Source organism: Cottoperca gobio, chromosome 12, assembly GCF_900634415.1.
Source record: "Cottoperca gobio chromosome 12, fCotGob3.1, whole genome shotgun sequence".
NCBI lineage: Eukaryota > Metazoa > Chordata > Actinopteri > Perciformes > Bovichtidae > Cottoperca > Cottoperca gobio.
This window is the reverse complement of record NC_041366.1, coordinates 18,303,066-18,317,753: the sequence shown is the minus strand read 5'-3', so window position 1 is coordinate 18,317,753 and position 14,688 is coordinate 18,303,066. Positions and strand designations below refer to the sequence as shown.

At 42.2% G+C, this 14,688-nt stretch overlaps 1 protein-coding gene across 1 annotated transcript in view; it reads left to right on the top strand.

The window, feature by feature from the left end:
- Window positions 1–3,573: 3,573 nt before the first annotated feature.
- Window positions 3,574–14,688, top strand: part of lhfpl2a (LHFPL tetraspan subfamily member 2a) — a 34,999-nt gene continuing 23,884 nt past the window's right edge. Inside the window, exon 1 of the mRNA XM_029444032.1 lies at window positions 3,574–3,782. The gene's annotated coding sequence lies outside the window, so the exon portion shown is untranslated. The remainder of the gene's footprint in view (window positions 3,783–14,688) is intronic.

Below are 14,688 nucleotides of genomic sequence, written 5' to 3'. Positions count from 1 at the left end.
GTTTTTGTTCAGATTAAACTAAAGATTTTGGGTGGGCTGATTTTCTTTAGACTGAGCTCGGCTAGCTGTTTCCAGTCTTTGTGCTAAGCTAACTTCATGTGTAACAGGCGGACTTCTTATCTAAATATTGAGTGGTTTGACAAATCAACTTTAACCCTAAGTCCACTTCCCAGCTTTCTCCGGAGCTTTCATCTGTATCACGTGGTCTTCATCAGTGGATGGAGTTTGCTCTGTTGACATGTGAGCTCAGTCGCTGTAATGATTTCATCCATCACACTTTTAGGACTTCTGATCCTCACAAGTCTTGACTGCTTGTGTGAAAGTGTTGAAAGCTCTGGAAAAAGCCAGTAAGTGGACCTTGAGTTGGGATTTTTTATTTTTTATAATCAAAACTATTGTTTCCAAGCCCCCGAATGAACTGCGATGCTTACTTAATGAGCGGCTTTTGAGATTTGAGGTTGTATGTCACTGAATTATTGATTTAGGAACAGTCCTCTCCATATGGCAACTGTGTGATGCCACTTACATGCTTAAACTACTAAATCTACTTTTTATTATCTTGCTTTTTAAGAATAAGTGAAGTCTTATTTTGAGTAAGTGACTGTATAAACTCAAGTGTATATATGCCTTTAAAAAAAAAAAGAGAATTTCCTACCAAAGTGGCTGTTAAATGGAATATGAACTGGGATTTCGGATGACTACCAGAATACCACACGATTATTTTATGTTTCTGAGAAAGCACTTCTGACATTGCTGAGGCTACAAATTTGTCACTCGCTTGTTCTGTTAGTTTACTCTACAATCACAACTGTGCATTTAAAGATGATGGGATAGCTCACTTAATTAGATGTTGCCACTTCATCTAAACCTCGAGGCCTGTGAGTTTCTCAGCTCAGCAGCTCACCGCTCTTGCACTTCTCATACCCCGTTTGTGGTGAACTTCCCCTCCTCACCAGTTATTCCATCTTGTCATTATGAGTGTCACAACTCGTCTCCTCCTCAGATTTTTCTCCAAGTGGTTTTGGTGTGTCTTTCACACTTAATCCTGCTCTTTGACTCTTGCCTGTGAAGTCTTCCTCCCTGAGTGACAAACACACTCTGATTTGCTTCTGCTGAATCAACACTGGGATTCGGCGGCTCTGACGTCGCCCCGACCCTTTTTTGTTTTTTCAGCTGTGACAAAGCTATGTGTGCCACCAGTGTGATGCTCCTGAAAGATATGACGGGCGTAAAAGATATGACAGCCGGCGTGAGGCTCAGATGTTCGGATGGTGAGCACATGTGGGCTGCCACCCTTGATTCCCCTCTGGTATGTCCACAAGGAGACATCGAAGGTCTCGGAGTGAAGTGGGACTGGAATTCCAAACAAGATTGTGTCTCTCTGCTGCCTGCCTGTGAAAACAGATTAAAATCATACTGACCAGTGCAGCCAGGAATGCGTTGAACCTTGATCCTCGAAAGGGGGGAAATCCGACAGCTCATCACACCTCACAACAAAAAAAGAAATAGAAATCCCTCCACAAACACAGATAAAAGATCACATTCAAAGACTTGATATGTTATTAACATTTAGTTTCTGATCCACTCTCTCTTATAGCAGAAGGTGCAACTTATCTCGCTTGTTCCTTAATCACTTTTAAGTGACAGAAACGCTTCAGAAGATACAAACTCTCTTTCTTCTTGGCTCATATTGTGATAACAGGTATTTATCTCACTATACTTCCCTTATCTTATTCCCAAAGAGTCACACTTTAGATTTAATCCCACAAATTACAAAATATTTAATAACCGGTAGGTACAAGGTCAGAAGCAAAGGGAATAATATTTGGTATTTTATGAGTCATTTGGTCATAAACTAAAATATTGGACACATTTTAAGTTTGACCATCCAGGACATTGAACCCAAAGCTCCATTACTGTTCTCCAATTTTATCTTAATTTTAAAACAACGTAATTTTCCATCGTACGTGATGATTTTAAGATAAATAATAAAACATATTTCATAGAAACATCAAAAGCGTCTTTTCACCCAGCAACAATGTTACCGTACCCTGTAAGTATTAAGTAAGTCATTACAAAGAATATTATATATATAATAACTCCTTTTCCCCCTAACCTCTCCCCTTCATAGTACATATTTATCCAGGTACAAGTACCCACTAAGTACTTTATTGAATCCTCACATGAAGTCATTACTCTGTAATTTATGGGCTTTAATAGCAAACCAAACCTAATCTTCCCAATTGTTCCCAGTCAGTGGAACCAGTGAGAGTTTACAGTTCATTCAGATCTCAGGATGGGAAACAAACACTGCGTTTATTGGATGAATTCAGTATTATATTAGTGTTTCTATTGTGCTTTCATTCTGACTGTCAAACCGAAGGTCAGCCAGGGTTAACAATGATCCCGGGAAGTGGTGGATAACATCAGGGCTGTTATTATTGACAACAAGTGCCAGAAACTCCCAGACCAAGTCATGAGACTTCCCCCTTGTGTTTTCACTGCATCCGAGTCTCATTCGACTGACCGAGGAGCGCAAATAAGAGGGCACCGAGGCCCTGGCTCCAGTTGTTCACCCTCCTAGTCACAACAGCCTCAAAATAGGCCATTCACACTCGTTCACTGTCGTGCAAAGCAGGCGTGAATATACAAAAGTTGCACCATTCCTGCACATCCTCACTCTGAATTTGGCAAGAATAAAAAGACTGGGGGAGATGGTGCATGCAGAGACGCATGTCTGGGAATAAAGTCTGGCTTTCTGCCGGGCGGCGTATAGATGTTGGACCTGAATAGATATTTAGCTTTCAGAATGTGAGCAATCTGCATTGACTGGTGTGCGCGGTGAGCCTTTAGCTCAGCTGCTCAGCCTCCCAGTAAAGGTTAAGACTCAGATTTAGAGAGAATGTGACATGTAGACTCCACCCAAATGTAAATGCTATACTGTGTGGATAGCTTGATTTAAGGGTGAGTGATGATCAGAGATGCTAAGGCAACAACTGCTTTACATAGATGCAGAACATGTTCAATTATAACCGGTCACTTAATACATTTAAAGAGGAAATAAGAGCAGAAATAATATGAGACTCGGTATTGTAGTTTGCAAATTTCAGCCTGTAAGACTGAAGTCTTAAAAAGTCTGTGGAGACGACAGCATCTTAAATTAAATAATCATATTCAAGCTTTATAACCTCTTAAGTCCTAAACGCCTAAAATAGAATCAGGAATAGCTCTTCAACCATAAAGCTGATATGCATATCTCTGGTATTCTTTGGTCCAATCCTCTTTAATTTCTACTTAAATTGTACTTAAGTACTTGAGTAAATCCCATGATGGGAACCTTCAGGGATCAAACACTTCAATGGGAGACATCTTGGTTGTATGCAGCTGTATATTCCTTTATTTTAATTGCAAATAAACACATTTCATCGCCTCCATCGGACACAGCCCATTCACATATTTTCTGATCACATATAGTGCCATTACATATGTGTTCTCATGAGTCTGCAGTGATTGGTGGATGTGGGAGGGAGCTAACGGGGCAGGCACTCCCTCCCATCCCGACTGTAGTCCGTCTGGGGGCCGAAGAGGAGGACAGAACCATTCATTCTTCTGTGGTTCCCGGAGAAAACGTGGAGGATGAAGAAGACACACACTGAGGGGAAAAAATAAACGTCAGGATCAACTTAATCTGCACAAAGAAGAAGAAGAAGACGCAAAAACATCCTGCTGGATTTCAGAGGCGTCGCTTTAAAAAAAAAAAACCGCACCGCCAGCAGTTACACGTAAGTGCTCACAACTCTGTCTTAAAACGACTTTTTCTGCAACAACCATAGAGAGATTATTGTTCTGTATAAAACACTTATAAGTGGATGAATCTCAGCCTCACACTTGGTGACTTTCACCCGAGTGTGTCCACGTTGTTTCTTTAGTTGCTTGTGAAGGGGGAAACTCGTGGCAGGGAAGCCGAGCAGGCTGATGCTTTCCAGGCACCGCAGCAGCGCAGTGCGCCCCCCTGATCTGTGGGAGCCATTCAGTTCATATCTGTGTCCCCAACATCTCTCAAGAAACTGAGCATGCACATGCTATAACACAATGGACTAATACAAGAACGGAAATGGGTTTTTAACGTGGACTCAAGAGTCATAATAAATCCAAAAATACCCAATTCATTATAATGTTATTAGCACATTTTCCCATTTGAGCAGCTTAAACACTTTCACTTAAGAAATCAATCAAAAATAGTCGCTGATTCTGCTAATTTCTTATCAATGAATCAGCTCTGATGGAAATAATCATTAGTTGAAGCGGTTGTATGCAAAGTACAACCGTAAAAACATTTTCTTTACTTTAATTCATCTATTTTGTCCTACCATGTGCATTGTTACCCAGTAAAAGTCGTATTAAAGATGGAAAGACACATATATGGGACATTAAAACTCTTCTTTAGTTTATAAATGGTGGAAAATGTCTATTAAAATGTCTCCAAAGCTCAAGATAATGTTTCCAGAAGTCTTGTTTTGTCTGAGCAACAGTCAACACCCATATTTATGTAGTTTACTATCAAATAAGAAAAAGAAAAGAAGCTGAGAATCAGGTATTTTATATTTGTTATCTTGTAAAATGACTCAAATGTACCTATTAATCAGCTAATTCTCACTCAAAGCTCTACATGAAGCCACCTTTTTATTTTCCACCAGCCCTATAAAAAGCACCATTAACCCCAAACACCTGATCCTGGCACTGCATGTCAGCGGATATATGGAAGGTCTAAGGTTGCTCTGCTATTGTAACTTCAAGAGAAAGTCTGTCACTGCTCCTGACAAAGTGCAACACAGATTCTTGTCTTGTGTTTCAACCGTAAACCTGAGAACAGGTCCCACCTGTAAACCTGTGTTTGTGTGTGTGTGTGTGTGTGTGTGTGTGTGTGTGTGTGTGTGTGTGTGTGTGTGTGTGTGTGTGGAAGAGAAAGGGCTCATGGGGGCAGAGAACTTCTCCTTACACTATATGAAGTCACAATGTCACCAAAGTCAGGAACACTGTTGCGTATATTGCATAACGAGAGCCCTATTTTGCTTTTTCCCCAACAAGCAGTATTTATTTTCCACGTGTGATGCTCTTTATTGCGATGTTTTAATAGACACAGTGTTCATGAGGGATGTAGTGTTTTTGTTCCAAACCTCAGTCACTGATTCTTTGTGGTAGGAAAGATCAGAGCCATATGAACTGTCTTTTTCCACATGGAATTCGCTTTCTCTCTGCAACTAGATTAACACTATAGATGTCACTTCAGCTTTTTGTTGTTATCGTAAATTGAACGTGCTAAATTGTTGTAGTTGAATGTATTGTTGTCACTTCAATACCAGCTGCAAAGTGTGCAGCAGTGCAGCGTGGTCTCGGTCATGACTATATTCTGTAATTAGCTTGAGCCATTTCTTTGTAATTTCTCTTTTTTTTGTGTGTTTTTTTTTTTTTAAGGCACGCAACTGAACTTCAGATGTTTAAATGATGCTTAGGTCATCACTGAATGAGTGACTAGCATTAAAGATGGCGGTTTGTTGGAGTTCACTGTCAGGGATTGCCAGTGGTTTTGAGTTAATGTGCCTGTGCACGTGGTCCCTCAGGGCTCCGTGTTTGGCCCATTAAAGTCCGGGCTTCATTCATTACGACCCTCCGTTTAGGCCACAAGAGAAGTGTGTTCCTCTCTCTTGGCAGCATGGCAGCGCAGATGCTTTTGGAAAAGTTATTTTAAGTCATTTTTGTAAACTCTCCTTTCCTAAACAGAATGATAAACTTTCAAAGCATGGAAATAAAAAATTACCAGCCTCCTATTTTTTTTTGCCCGGTGCACATGATGTACTTGGTGAAAAACGTTTACTACTATGCCATTCCTGCAGACCACATCATCTGCCTTTCGTGCTTCTTCGTGAGCTTTGATCTCAGTGCTTTTGTCATTAATCCAGGATGCTGGCTGCAGTTTATGGGATTGGGTCAGTACATGTCTCCTCGTGTGAAGACTTTATCATTGGAGGATTTGATCTTCATCTTCTCCATGCCTTTCGATCCTAAACAAACACTTTTATGTGTCTGTGAGCGTAAAACTTCACTGCTGATGGAAATCAGACCTGGGCACTATCACTGTGTGCTTGAAACCAAAGCCAGGGCCGCGGCGTCGCCGTGACCAGAGTGTGAAATCCACAAATTGAACGGCTGCTCCTGTGTCAGAGGTTAAACCAGATGACTCCGGCCGGCTGGGACTAACATCTGGAATACAGTTTGTTATAGCGAAGCCCTGCTGTGGATATCCTCCAGTGTAGATGGCCCTGATAACGAGGCTGGTTTATATGCATCGTATTTCCTCAGACTACTGTTGCACTTGTACATGAAGTTTGAATATTCACTTTCCCAGCAACATCTGTTTTGTTTTTTTTGGCTCATTATTTCACTTCACAGTGTTGGTTTGTTTCTCAATCAGTGCGGTCAATAAAACGTTCAACAGGAGCATCCAGGAAGTGTTTTTAATGAAACCAACACATCACCAGAAGTTTTATTTTTTTAAATACACGTCTTACTGCCCTAAAGGTTGTTTATTTGGCTTTAACATTGATGTAAAGCAACGAAGGCGGTCTTAAAAATTCAGACGAATCTTAACTGGGTCGCATTACGTTATAACGTTTTCCGTTCCAAGTGAATTAAAAGCAGCCGTGTGTCCGAGTTTGTTTCTTTTTTTAAATAGAGCCGCTTCAGAGATGGTCTGTTTCACCACGCCTGGAAAAGTCTGTGTCACAGTCTGAAAAGCTGTCAGTTTAAAAACTAAGGCGAGTTTGAAGTCATTGGAACAAACGTAATTTGCTTGGATTCAGTTGAACGTAACCAATGAATCCATAAACTGAACTAACGGCTGTTCCCTCGCTTTGAGTCGCATGCTAACGCGAATGTAACGCTGACGCGGTTTTATCTCGTATTTACCTGAGTAACGATTCATTTAACAATATGTAGTTAAATACACCTGTGCACAAGATTCTCCGTTCATGTATTGTGATTGTGATATTTGACATGTTATTTAGTTCTCATCTGCTGACTGTCAAAACAAGTCATATTACAATTAGATTTGAATAACAGCGGAACATTTAGGGCTTCTGTTACGAAGTATATGAAGAGATCCCACACACAGAACTTTGTTATTGTACTTTCATATCATAACATACCCACGTGACCGACATTAGCTCAGTTTGGGGATTCATAATGTCGGTTTTGGTAGCTTTCCAATTAATTGCCCATCCCTACGTCCTGATTCTCATTCGGGTGGTGTTCGATCAGCCTCTGTGTTTTCATGGCACTTGCTGACTTCCTGTTGTTTTACCCCCTGTCAGAAAACAAGAGCTCAAACTACGTCACGTCCTTGTGAAATGTGACGGTGTCCAGCAGCGTTTATGTGATGACCTTTCTCATGTGGCCTCTTCTTCCAAACCCTCCACAGCCCTCTGTATGATAAGGAACTTTCTTCCTCTCTACGTGTGTGTGTGTGTGTGTGTGTGTGTGTGTGTGTGTGTGTGTGTGTGTGTGTGTGTGTGTGTGTGTGTCCCTCCATGTGGGGCGGTCATGCACACTGATTAGATTAGGCAGCGCTGGAGCTAATCACCCTTCTCTCTCCTCTCCCCTGCTATTCCTCGCTCCCTTATTTTCTCCTCCTCTATCCCCGTCCTCGGGGCCTCCCTGTGGCTCCCGGAGATGAGCCTCTCCTGGGGGTACATCTACCTCCAGCGGCTCTACAGTCTGCTGTTTACTGGGAAACCAGCAGGGTGGGGTCCTCCACAATAACAAAGCCCTCACCCTACACTTGGCCCCTCTGTCAATTGAAGGTAGGCATAGAAAGAAAGAGACATCCACAGAATGACTTGTTTAGGGGCAGGGGGGGGGAGCAGGACCCTCCTGTCGGGTGAAATGAGGAGAAAGAATCTGCGGCGGGTTTTGTTCCATTATGGCGAGCTGGGGGTCAGTCTCAGGGGAATGCACGGCAGACGGACGGTGGGTTCTGCAGCTGCACGCCCCCCCAGCACTTTATCTCGTCCCTGAGCAACTGCCGGCTCATTAAACTCTGCTGCGTGTGTTCAATTCCTTTCAGTTTATGTCTCTTAGTCAGCGTTGCATCTCTCGTTTTTCCTTCCGGCCGTGTATCCGGTCTTTTTTTAACCAGCTAATGTTGTATCAGACGTGTTTGAATATTGATTAAGCTGGAGCTGGAGTCACTCAGGGACCTCAGCCCCACTGCTGTATGCTAATGATGAAAGGTTATGACCCACCACAATAGGCAGTCTGTGTGTAATGTGCGATAAGGCGGTATCATATGCTCAGTTTGGCTTGGGTCATGGAAAAGGCTTTAAGCCGCATGAACCAGATTACACAAGATTGTACATTGTGTTTGTGTAACCGCTGAACGTCATAACTTACTTTCATTTTGCACGTTGTTCCCAGTTTATATTAGAAGAAAACTACAAAGAGATGGAGACCATGTTACCTATTTAAAGAAGGGTTGCAGCTAATTATTATTTTCATTATCAATTCTTTGATTGTCTTTTGGTTAAAGAAATTACACTTTGGGAAATGTTCATTTTCTTGCCAAAAAACGAGATTACTGCGTCTGTAGTCTGTATGCTAATTATGAAGCTAGAGCTAGCAGTGTGTTAGCCAGCCAGCAAAGACTATACAAAGGAAGGAAAATAGAATACCAGCACCGCTACATTTCACCAATTAATGTTATATCTTGTTTGTTAAATCCGTACACAATGTAAAAACGACAAAGGTAACACAAAGTTATGCACTGGAACTCCTGCTTCCATCTTTATTCCAAGCTAAGCTAAGCTAAACTAAGCTAACCGTGTGAGAGTGGTGTCATATTGTGTCATATTGAACTATTCCTTTTAATAAAAAGTCTACATTTAGTGGAAAATGTAACGTTCCCAGTCAAGGTGACATTCTTTTACATAATAAATGACATTATTGATTAATCAGTTATGAAAAATGTAATAATTGGGCGTTTTCTCTTGTTGTAACAAAGCCCTGCTGTGGATGTAATCCAGTGTTAATGGCCCTGAACACAAGACTGGTTTGGTCATTACTTCACCACATGGTATTATGTGGTAAATTAAACGACACATCGGAGGTTTATAAAAAAACAAAATATATATAAAAGCATCTTGTTGCCCTAAAGATTGTTTATTTGGCTATAAAATTGACGTCACCCGAGGAAGACTTAACTGTTAACTGGGTCACATTACGTTCAGATGAGTGGAGCGAGAGAGAGGTCGTGTACGCAGAGTGAAATATCTCTTGTCTACGTTTTGTCGCGCATGTTTGATCAGATATGCAAGTTTTCCACTCTAACAGACAAGTGTTTGTCTATGTTTCTTCTTTCTGCTTGTCTAAAATCAATCGACTGAACAACTCCATCGTCATTCGGCGGGAACTTTCGATCGCATGACTTTAGTTTATCGCCTTGTCATACTGGTCAAGCTTACACTTCTTCTACTTCACTGTTAATCCTCAGAGGTCTGATCCCCCGTGTTTGGGTCCTGGTTTCACCGGCACCATGGAAACCCTATTTTTGGTTTGGACTGGCAGACGGTCACCGCTCATTACCACGACTGCACCACTGTTCGCCAGAGAACAGCAGCCGGACCAACGGCTATAACGCTCCCTCTGTCTCTCTCTGCATCCAGCCGTGGCACATTTTAATAGAGGTGACTCATGCTAAATATAAAGCAGGTCAATTGTTTGACCTAATCCTGCTCACATTACTAACTGTATTCACAGTAGTTGACCGTTTCCCCCCCGTTAGTAACTGTTTTTCCTTCTCCCACAATATTCCATTTTTTATTGACAATGATAATGTTGATATAGCATTTGAATTTAGGGTTTTTAGAAAATGGGTAGCTAGAAATGATTCTGCTTTTGTCTACCTCTGTCTGTAATGAGCTACCCATTTTCCTATTGCTATATCAACATTATCAGACTGTTATTCTTACTCCCTTTCTATTTGGTTCTAGAAAAGTTAAAGCTTTTTGTGGAAAGGCTTTAGCAGAAGGCTTTAGTGTAAAACTCTTGTGTTAACTTTTTGTGTAAAACCTGGGAAACTTCTGGCCGAACGTCTCCTCTAATCTTCCCTTCCGCTCGCCGAGCAGAGGTCTGTCTAATGGTCTGTGCAGCTGTGAATTGATTTGTAGTGTGAGGGCTCTCCAGGTGAGGGTGACCACTCCACTAAACTGGGATGGTGTAATGTTACAGCACCTGTGGGACCACACGGTTACAAGCTTTCAGTACAAAAACTAGCCTTGTTGTACCATCGTCTTTCCTCCAACGCTTCATGGGTAAATTAGGAGATTTTATACCACAAGAAAGACTCCGCTTCTCAGCTATGATCTTAAACGAGATCAAACGATACACCCCGAAGCTCCAGCCAGTATAACAAGCTGATATGAACGGACGTAATTGAATTTAACCGGTATTTGCCAGGCTAGTTTCCCAGCCACAGGCTCGTCAACAGATGCATCCTGTTTGATTCAATCTCAGGTATGATCAGCAGCGACATGGCTCCGGTTAAATAAACAGTTTGAGGTTCAGCTCGGAGCCAGGAAAGCATCTTTGCAACAATAGTTCACTGCCGTTGTGATGCTTCTGCAAGCAGTGCTTCTGTTTCGTATTTATTCCCAACCGTCTCTATTTGGTTGACCTTTTGCTTGGCCTCGCCCAAAGCCTTCATAAAACATGCATACTTGCAGGGAATGAGGCATTTCTTTGTTTGCCGTTGTCATTTGGGGCGGCCCTCAACAGCTAAGTGGTATTTGCACATCTGAAGCCAGCAGGGATTACGCCGTCCCTCGCTGCATGGTGAAGGGAGAGTAAACACAGGCACAAGAAAAGTGAATCACAGAGGGCAGAAATAATAGTGTGAGCGCGGCATAAAGGAAAAACAAGCTTCAGAGTAGAAAAAGAGAGAGAAGAGCAAAGGGTAGAAAATAAAAGACAGAGAGAGAGAGAGGAGGAGAAGGTAAAGCTTTTGTTTCACAATTAAGTGGAGCGGCTGTGGGTCAGACATCTGTGATCCATCTCCCAGGGGCGTCTGGAGCTGCCTTTGTACCCTCCCTGCCTCTGTCTCCCCCTCCTTCGTCTCCCCCCCGCACCCCCTCCACCAGCACCGCGACTTCCCTTTGACAACCTCACTGCCCCAGAGATCATCCGCTCTGGGGGGAACCACTTTTTTAATAGCTGCCTCTGACCTCCATCCATTATTCTGTCCATCTGTCCAAAAGTTACTTTGGAGAGGTTCGGATCCACTCTGATATGGTTTAGTTCCCTTTCTTTCCACAGTGAGCTGACATCTTTGATTACTAAACAGAGAGCATTTGGCAAACAGTCTTCAGAGTGCATACATTTGCTGTTTATAAAGGTGTAAAATGAAGCCTTTAACAAACACGGCGGGTTGGTGAACACAGCTGCCCGAGATGATAAAAGTGTAAACCTTTTCTCTCCTCATTCCAATTTTTCTATAATGTAACATGACGACCAACTCCACTGAAGGATTGTAATTTAGAAACGTTTATATTTTAATGACAAAAGAACTTGTATTTAACGTGAATTGTTCATGTCTGGCGGAGTCCCGATCCATACTTATGTCCACATCAGAGCTGATGCCACTCCAGTAGATCAGATTAAAGCATTACCATTGCAACCATTAAGTAAATAAAGTAAGTGTTATTTTGAGGACCACCTGACTTTAAAGGGTTGTTTTACCCAAATTACGCATTTCTTCCTCACTTACCTTCAGTGGAATCAGGCCACAGACGGGGAGTGTCAATGTATTTTCTTACTGGAACTACTTTCCACTGAGGAAATAGTCCCTATCAAAACTGTCGACATTGTGCTTTTGTTTCTCCAACGAGATGTTGCCGATAAATTATTCAAATGTAATTTTTTATTGCTGTGAGGATCACACAAAGAAAACGTGTTCACCGCTCTTGTATTGGGGTGGAGGCTCAGGGATCTACTTTGTTGTATTGTGGACTAACTGAACATGCAATGTGTCGGACTATAAAACTTTCAACAGCTAAATTCAGGCAGTTTAATTTGCAGGCATGCACTTCCCAGATCATGTAAACACTTACCGTCTTCTCAGGATGGTTAGGCGCATTAAAGCGGCCGTGATGGCCGTGTTGCTGCAGAGACATTAGATTCCTCGCGGCCAATAGCCCGTGACACTAAGTGGGAATCTTTATCACTGTGGGTTCACAGGTTCAGAGGCTAGACAGGAAAGATGATGCCTCTGAAAAACAATTACAGACATGATAACACAATTTGGTGAGACTGCAGCACATATACCGTCCTGAAAGGAGGGCTGTGTGTGTGTGTGTGTGTGTGTGTGTGTGTGTGTGTGTGTGTGTGTGTGTGTGTGTGTGTGTGTGTGTGTGTGTGTGTGTGTGTGTGAGAGTGAGAGTGAGTGAGTGAGCTCACGTGAAACCCCTTTGCCGATTATGTCTGTCATCATGTCTGGGAGAAACTTGGCTCTTATCCAATCCAGAGAAATTACCCTCCTATCCACATTAAAGAGCACTTAATACACCTGTCTGTTATCATATAGATAGAGGGAGAGACCTTTTAGAGACCTCAAGGACGACTTCTCCACATCTGAGCAAAGAAAACAAGATAAAAGTCATATGTTTTTTAATCTCCTCTTCCTCTTTGATTCCATACCTGGTGTTTTTCTACCTTTTTTTTAAAAGCACATTATCTCTAATAAAAGATATGAAGCAGCTGGATGATGCAGCTGCAGCCATCTGTTGTGTTTAACGTTGAGCTCACAGACTAATCACTGCAAGGTGATGTCATCTCTGTGTGCGGTCTGTGGTTTACAGGCAGGACACACACATGCATGTATGTATATGCATGCATGTAGGCACACACACACACACACACATGAGAGGAAATTGGATGGAGTTTGGATAATCATTGCATTAGTGCAGAGTGTGTAATCAGCATGCGCCCGAGGGAGTGAAAAGCACCTTGTGTTTTTACTTTACAGTCCCGGTCCTTTTGTAACGTCCGGTGCTGCAGCGTTAAGTGTTTTTTTTGTGGAGGTGGAAAGGGGTGTGTGCTTGTGTCAAAGGGAATTAAAGGGCTAACTGAGGAGATAGAGCTGGACGTCAGTGGTGCGATGTCATCTGAAAGGGACATAATGTCACAGAGGATCGATTTCTATCTACAGATAATCATTTTAAAGAACTCTAGGAATAAATGGTCTTATTTAAAAAGACTTCAGAAGATAAATCTTTGTTTCTCTGAAGAACCGCATTAAAAACTAACATAAAAACTGTTAACTAGCAAGAAACACCCAATTACTCAGTTTAATATTTGGTTATGTGCAGCGCTAATTCATTTACTTTAAAATTCTCGGCCAATTGTGAGTGAATTCAGCAACTATGTGTTTTGTTTTAAACCGTAACGGATTTGCTCCGACTCATTGCTCTTCTTCATGGCAACAGAGGTTCATGGGTATTGTAGTATTTAGAACTCTCCATGCCAAGATGATGGGACAAGACAATTGGTGGCCAAAACATACATTTATAGAAGCGTTGCATCGTCCAGGAGAGTCCTGTATGTCCCTGTTCAGTGCCATTGAGGATATCGACACAACATATCTTTATGAGACTCATCATGGCTGTGAAACAGCATTGTTTTTGGCTCCCAATCGCAGTCAACAGGTCGAGCTCGCACCTAAACCCAAAGTGGAATCTGCACAGGCTCCAGAAACCCGACGGTTTTTTCCTCCTCTCTTTGAAGAGCTCCTGGCAAGGCTTTCAAAGCCCCTCTGTCTCAGCGCTGCCTCCTAAAATAATGTGCGGTAAATGTAATACAGCTGCCCAGATGAGCGGGAACCGACGATGCTTATTATTCTCAAAAGCTTTTTATTTTTTTTTACTCACCGTGCTTCACTGTTTTACGTTTTACACGACAAAGTAAAGCATCATTATCGACTGCCATGTATTTAATTTAGGACTGGAAATATTGTCCCACATGTACGACACTGAATCCACTGAGCGGTTCATGTGGTGCTGATGCAGCAACAGTTTGATAGTCCTGTAAAAATGTTCCAGTGACACACACACACACACACACACACACACACACACACACACACACACACACACACTGGCCGCTGAGCACAATGATGAAGTCATTGTTGGTCGAGTCTGTTTTGTATCGTATGAATAGACAGCAGCTGTAATGCACATTGATGCTTCCAGCCTTGATGAGATAGTGGGCTTACACTTCCAACCTGTGTTGTGTTTCTATAAACTCCAGAACCAGATGTTAACACACACACACACACACACACTTTAGATGAACTTGTTTTTGATGTTTGAGATCAGGTGCACAAGCACATCCGTCTGTATTTGCGATGTTTCGATGCTCTTTAAATATTTGCTCACGGCTCCTTTGGGCCACTTTGTCTGAACGCTTTGCAGAAGCAGTGCATTACAGTGATTAGTGTTCGAGTGATTGGGTCTGGGTACTGGCTGCTTCCTAACACCTGTGTTGTATATGTTAGCCTGAGGGAGGGGGCGGGGGAGCTCCTGCGCTGGTGATTTTAATGAGAATGCTCTCTGTTTAGCCTCACATGCCTCTCATTACTGCTCA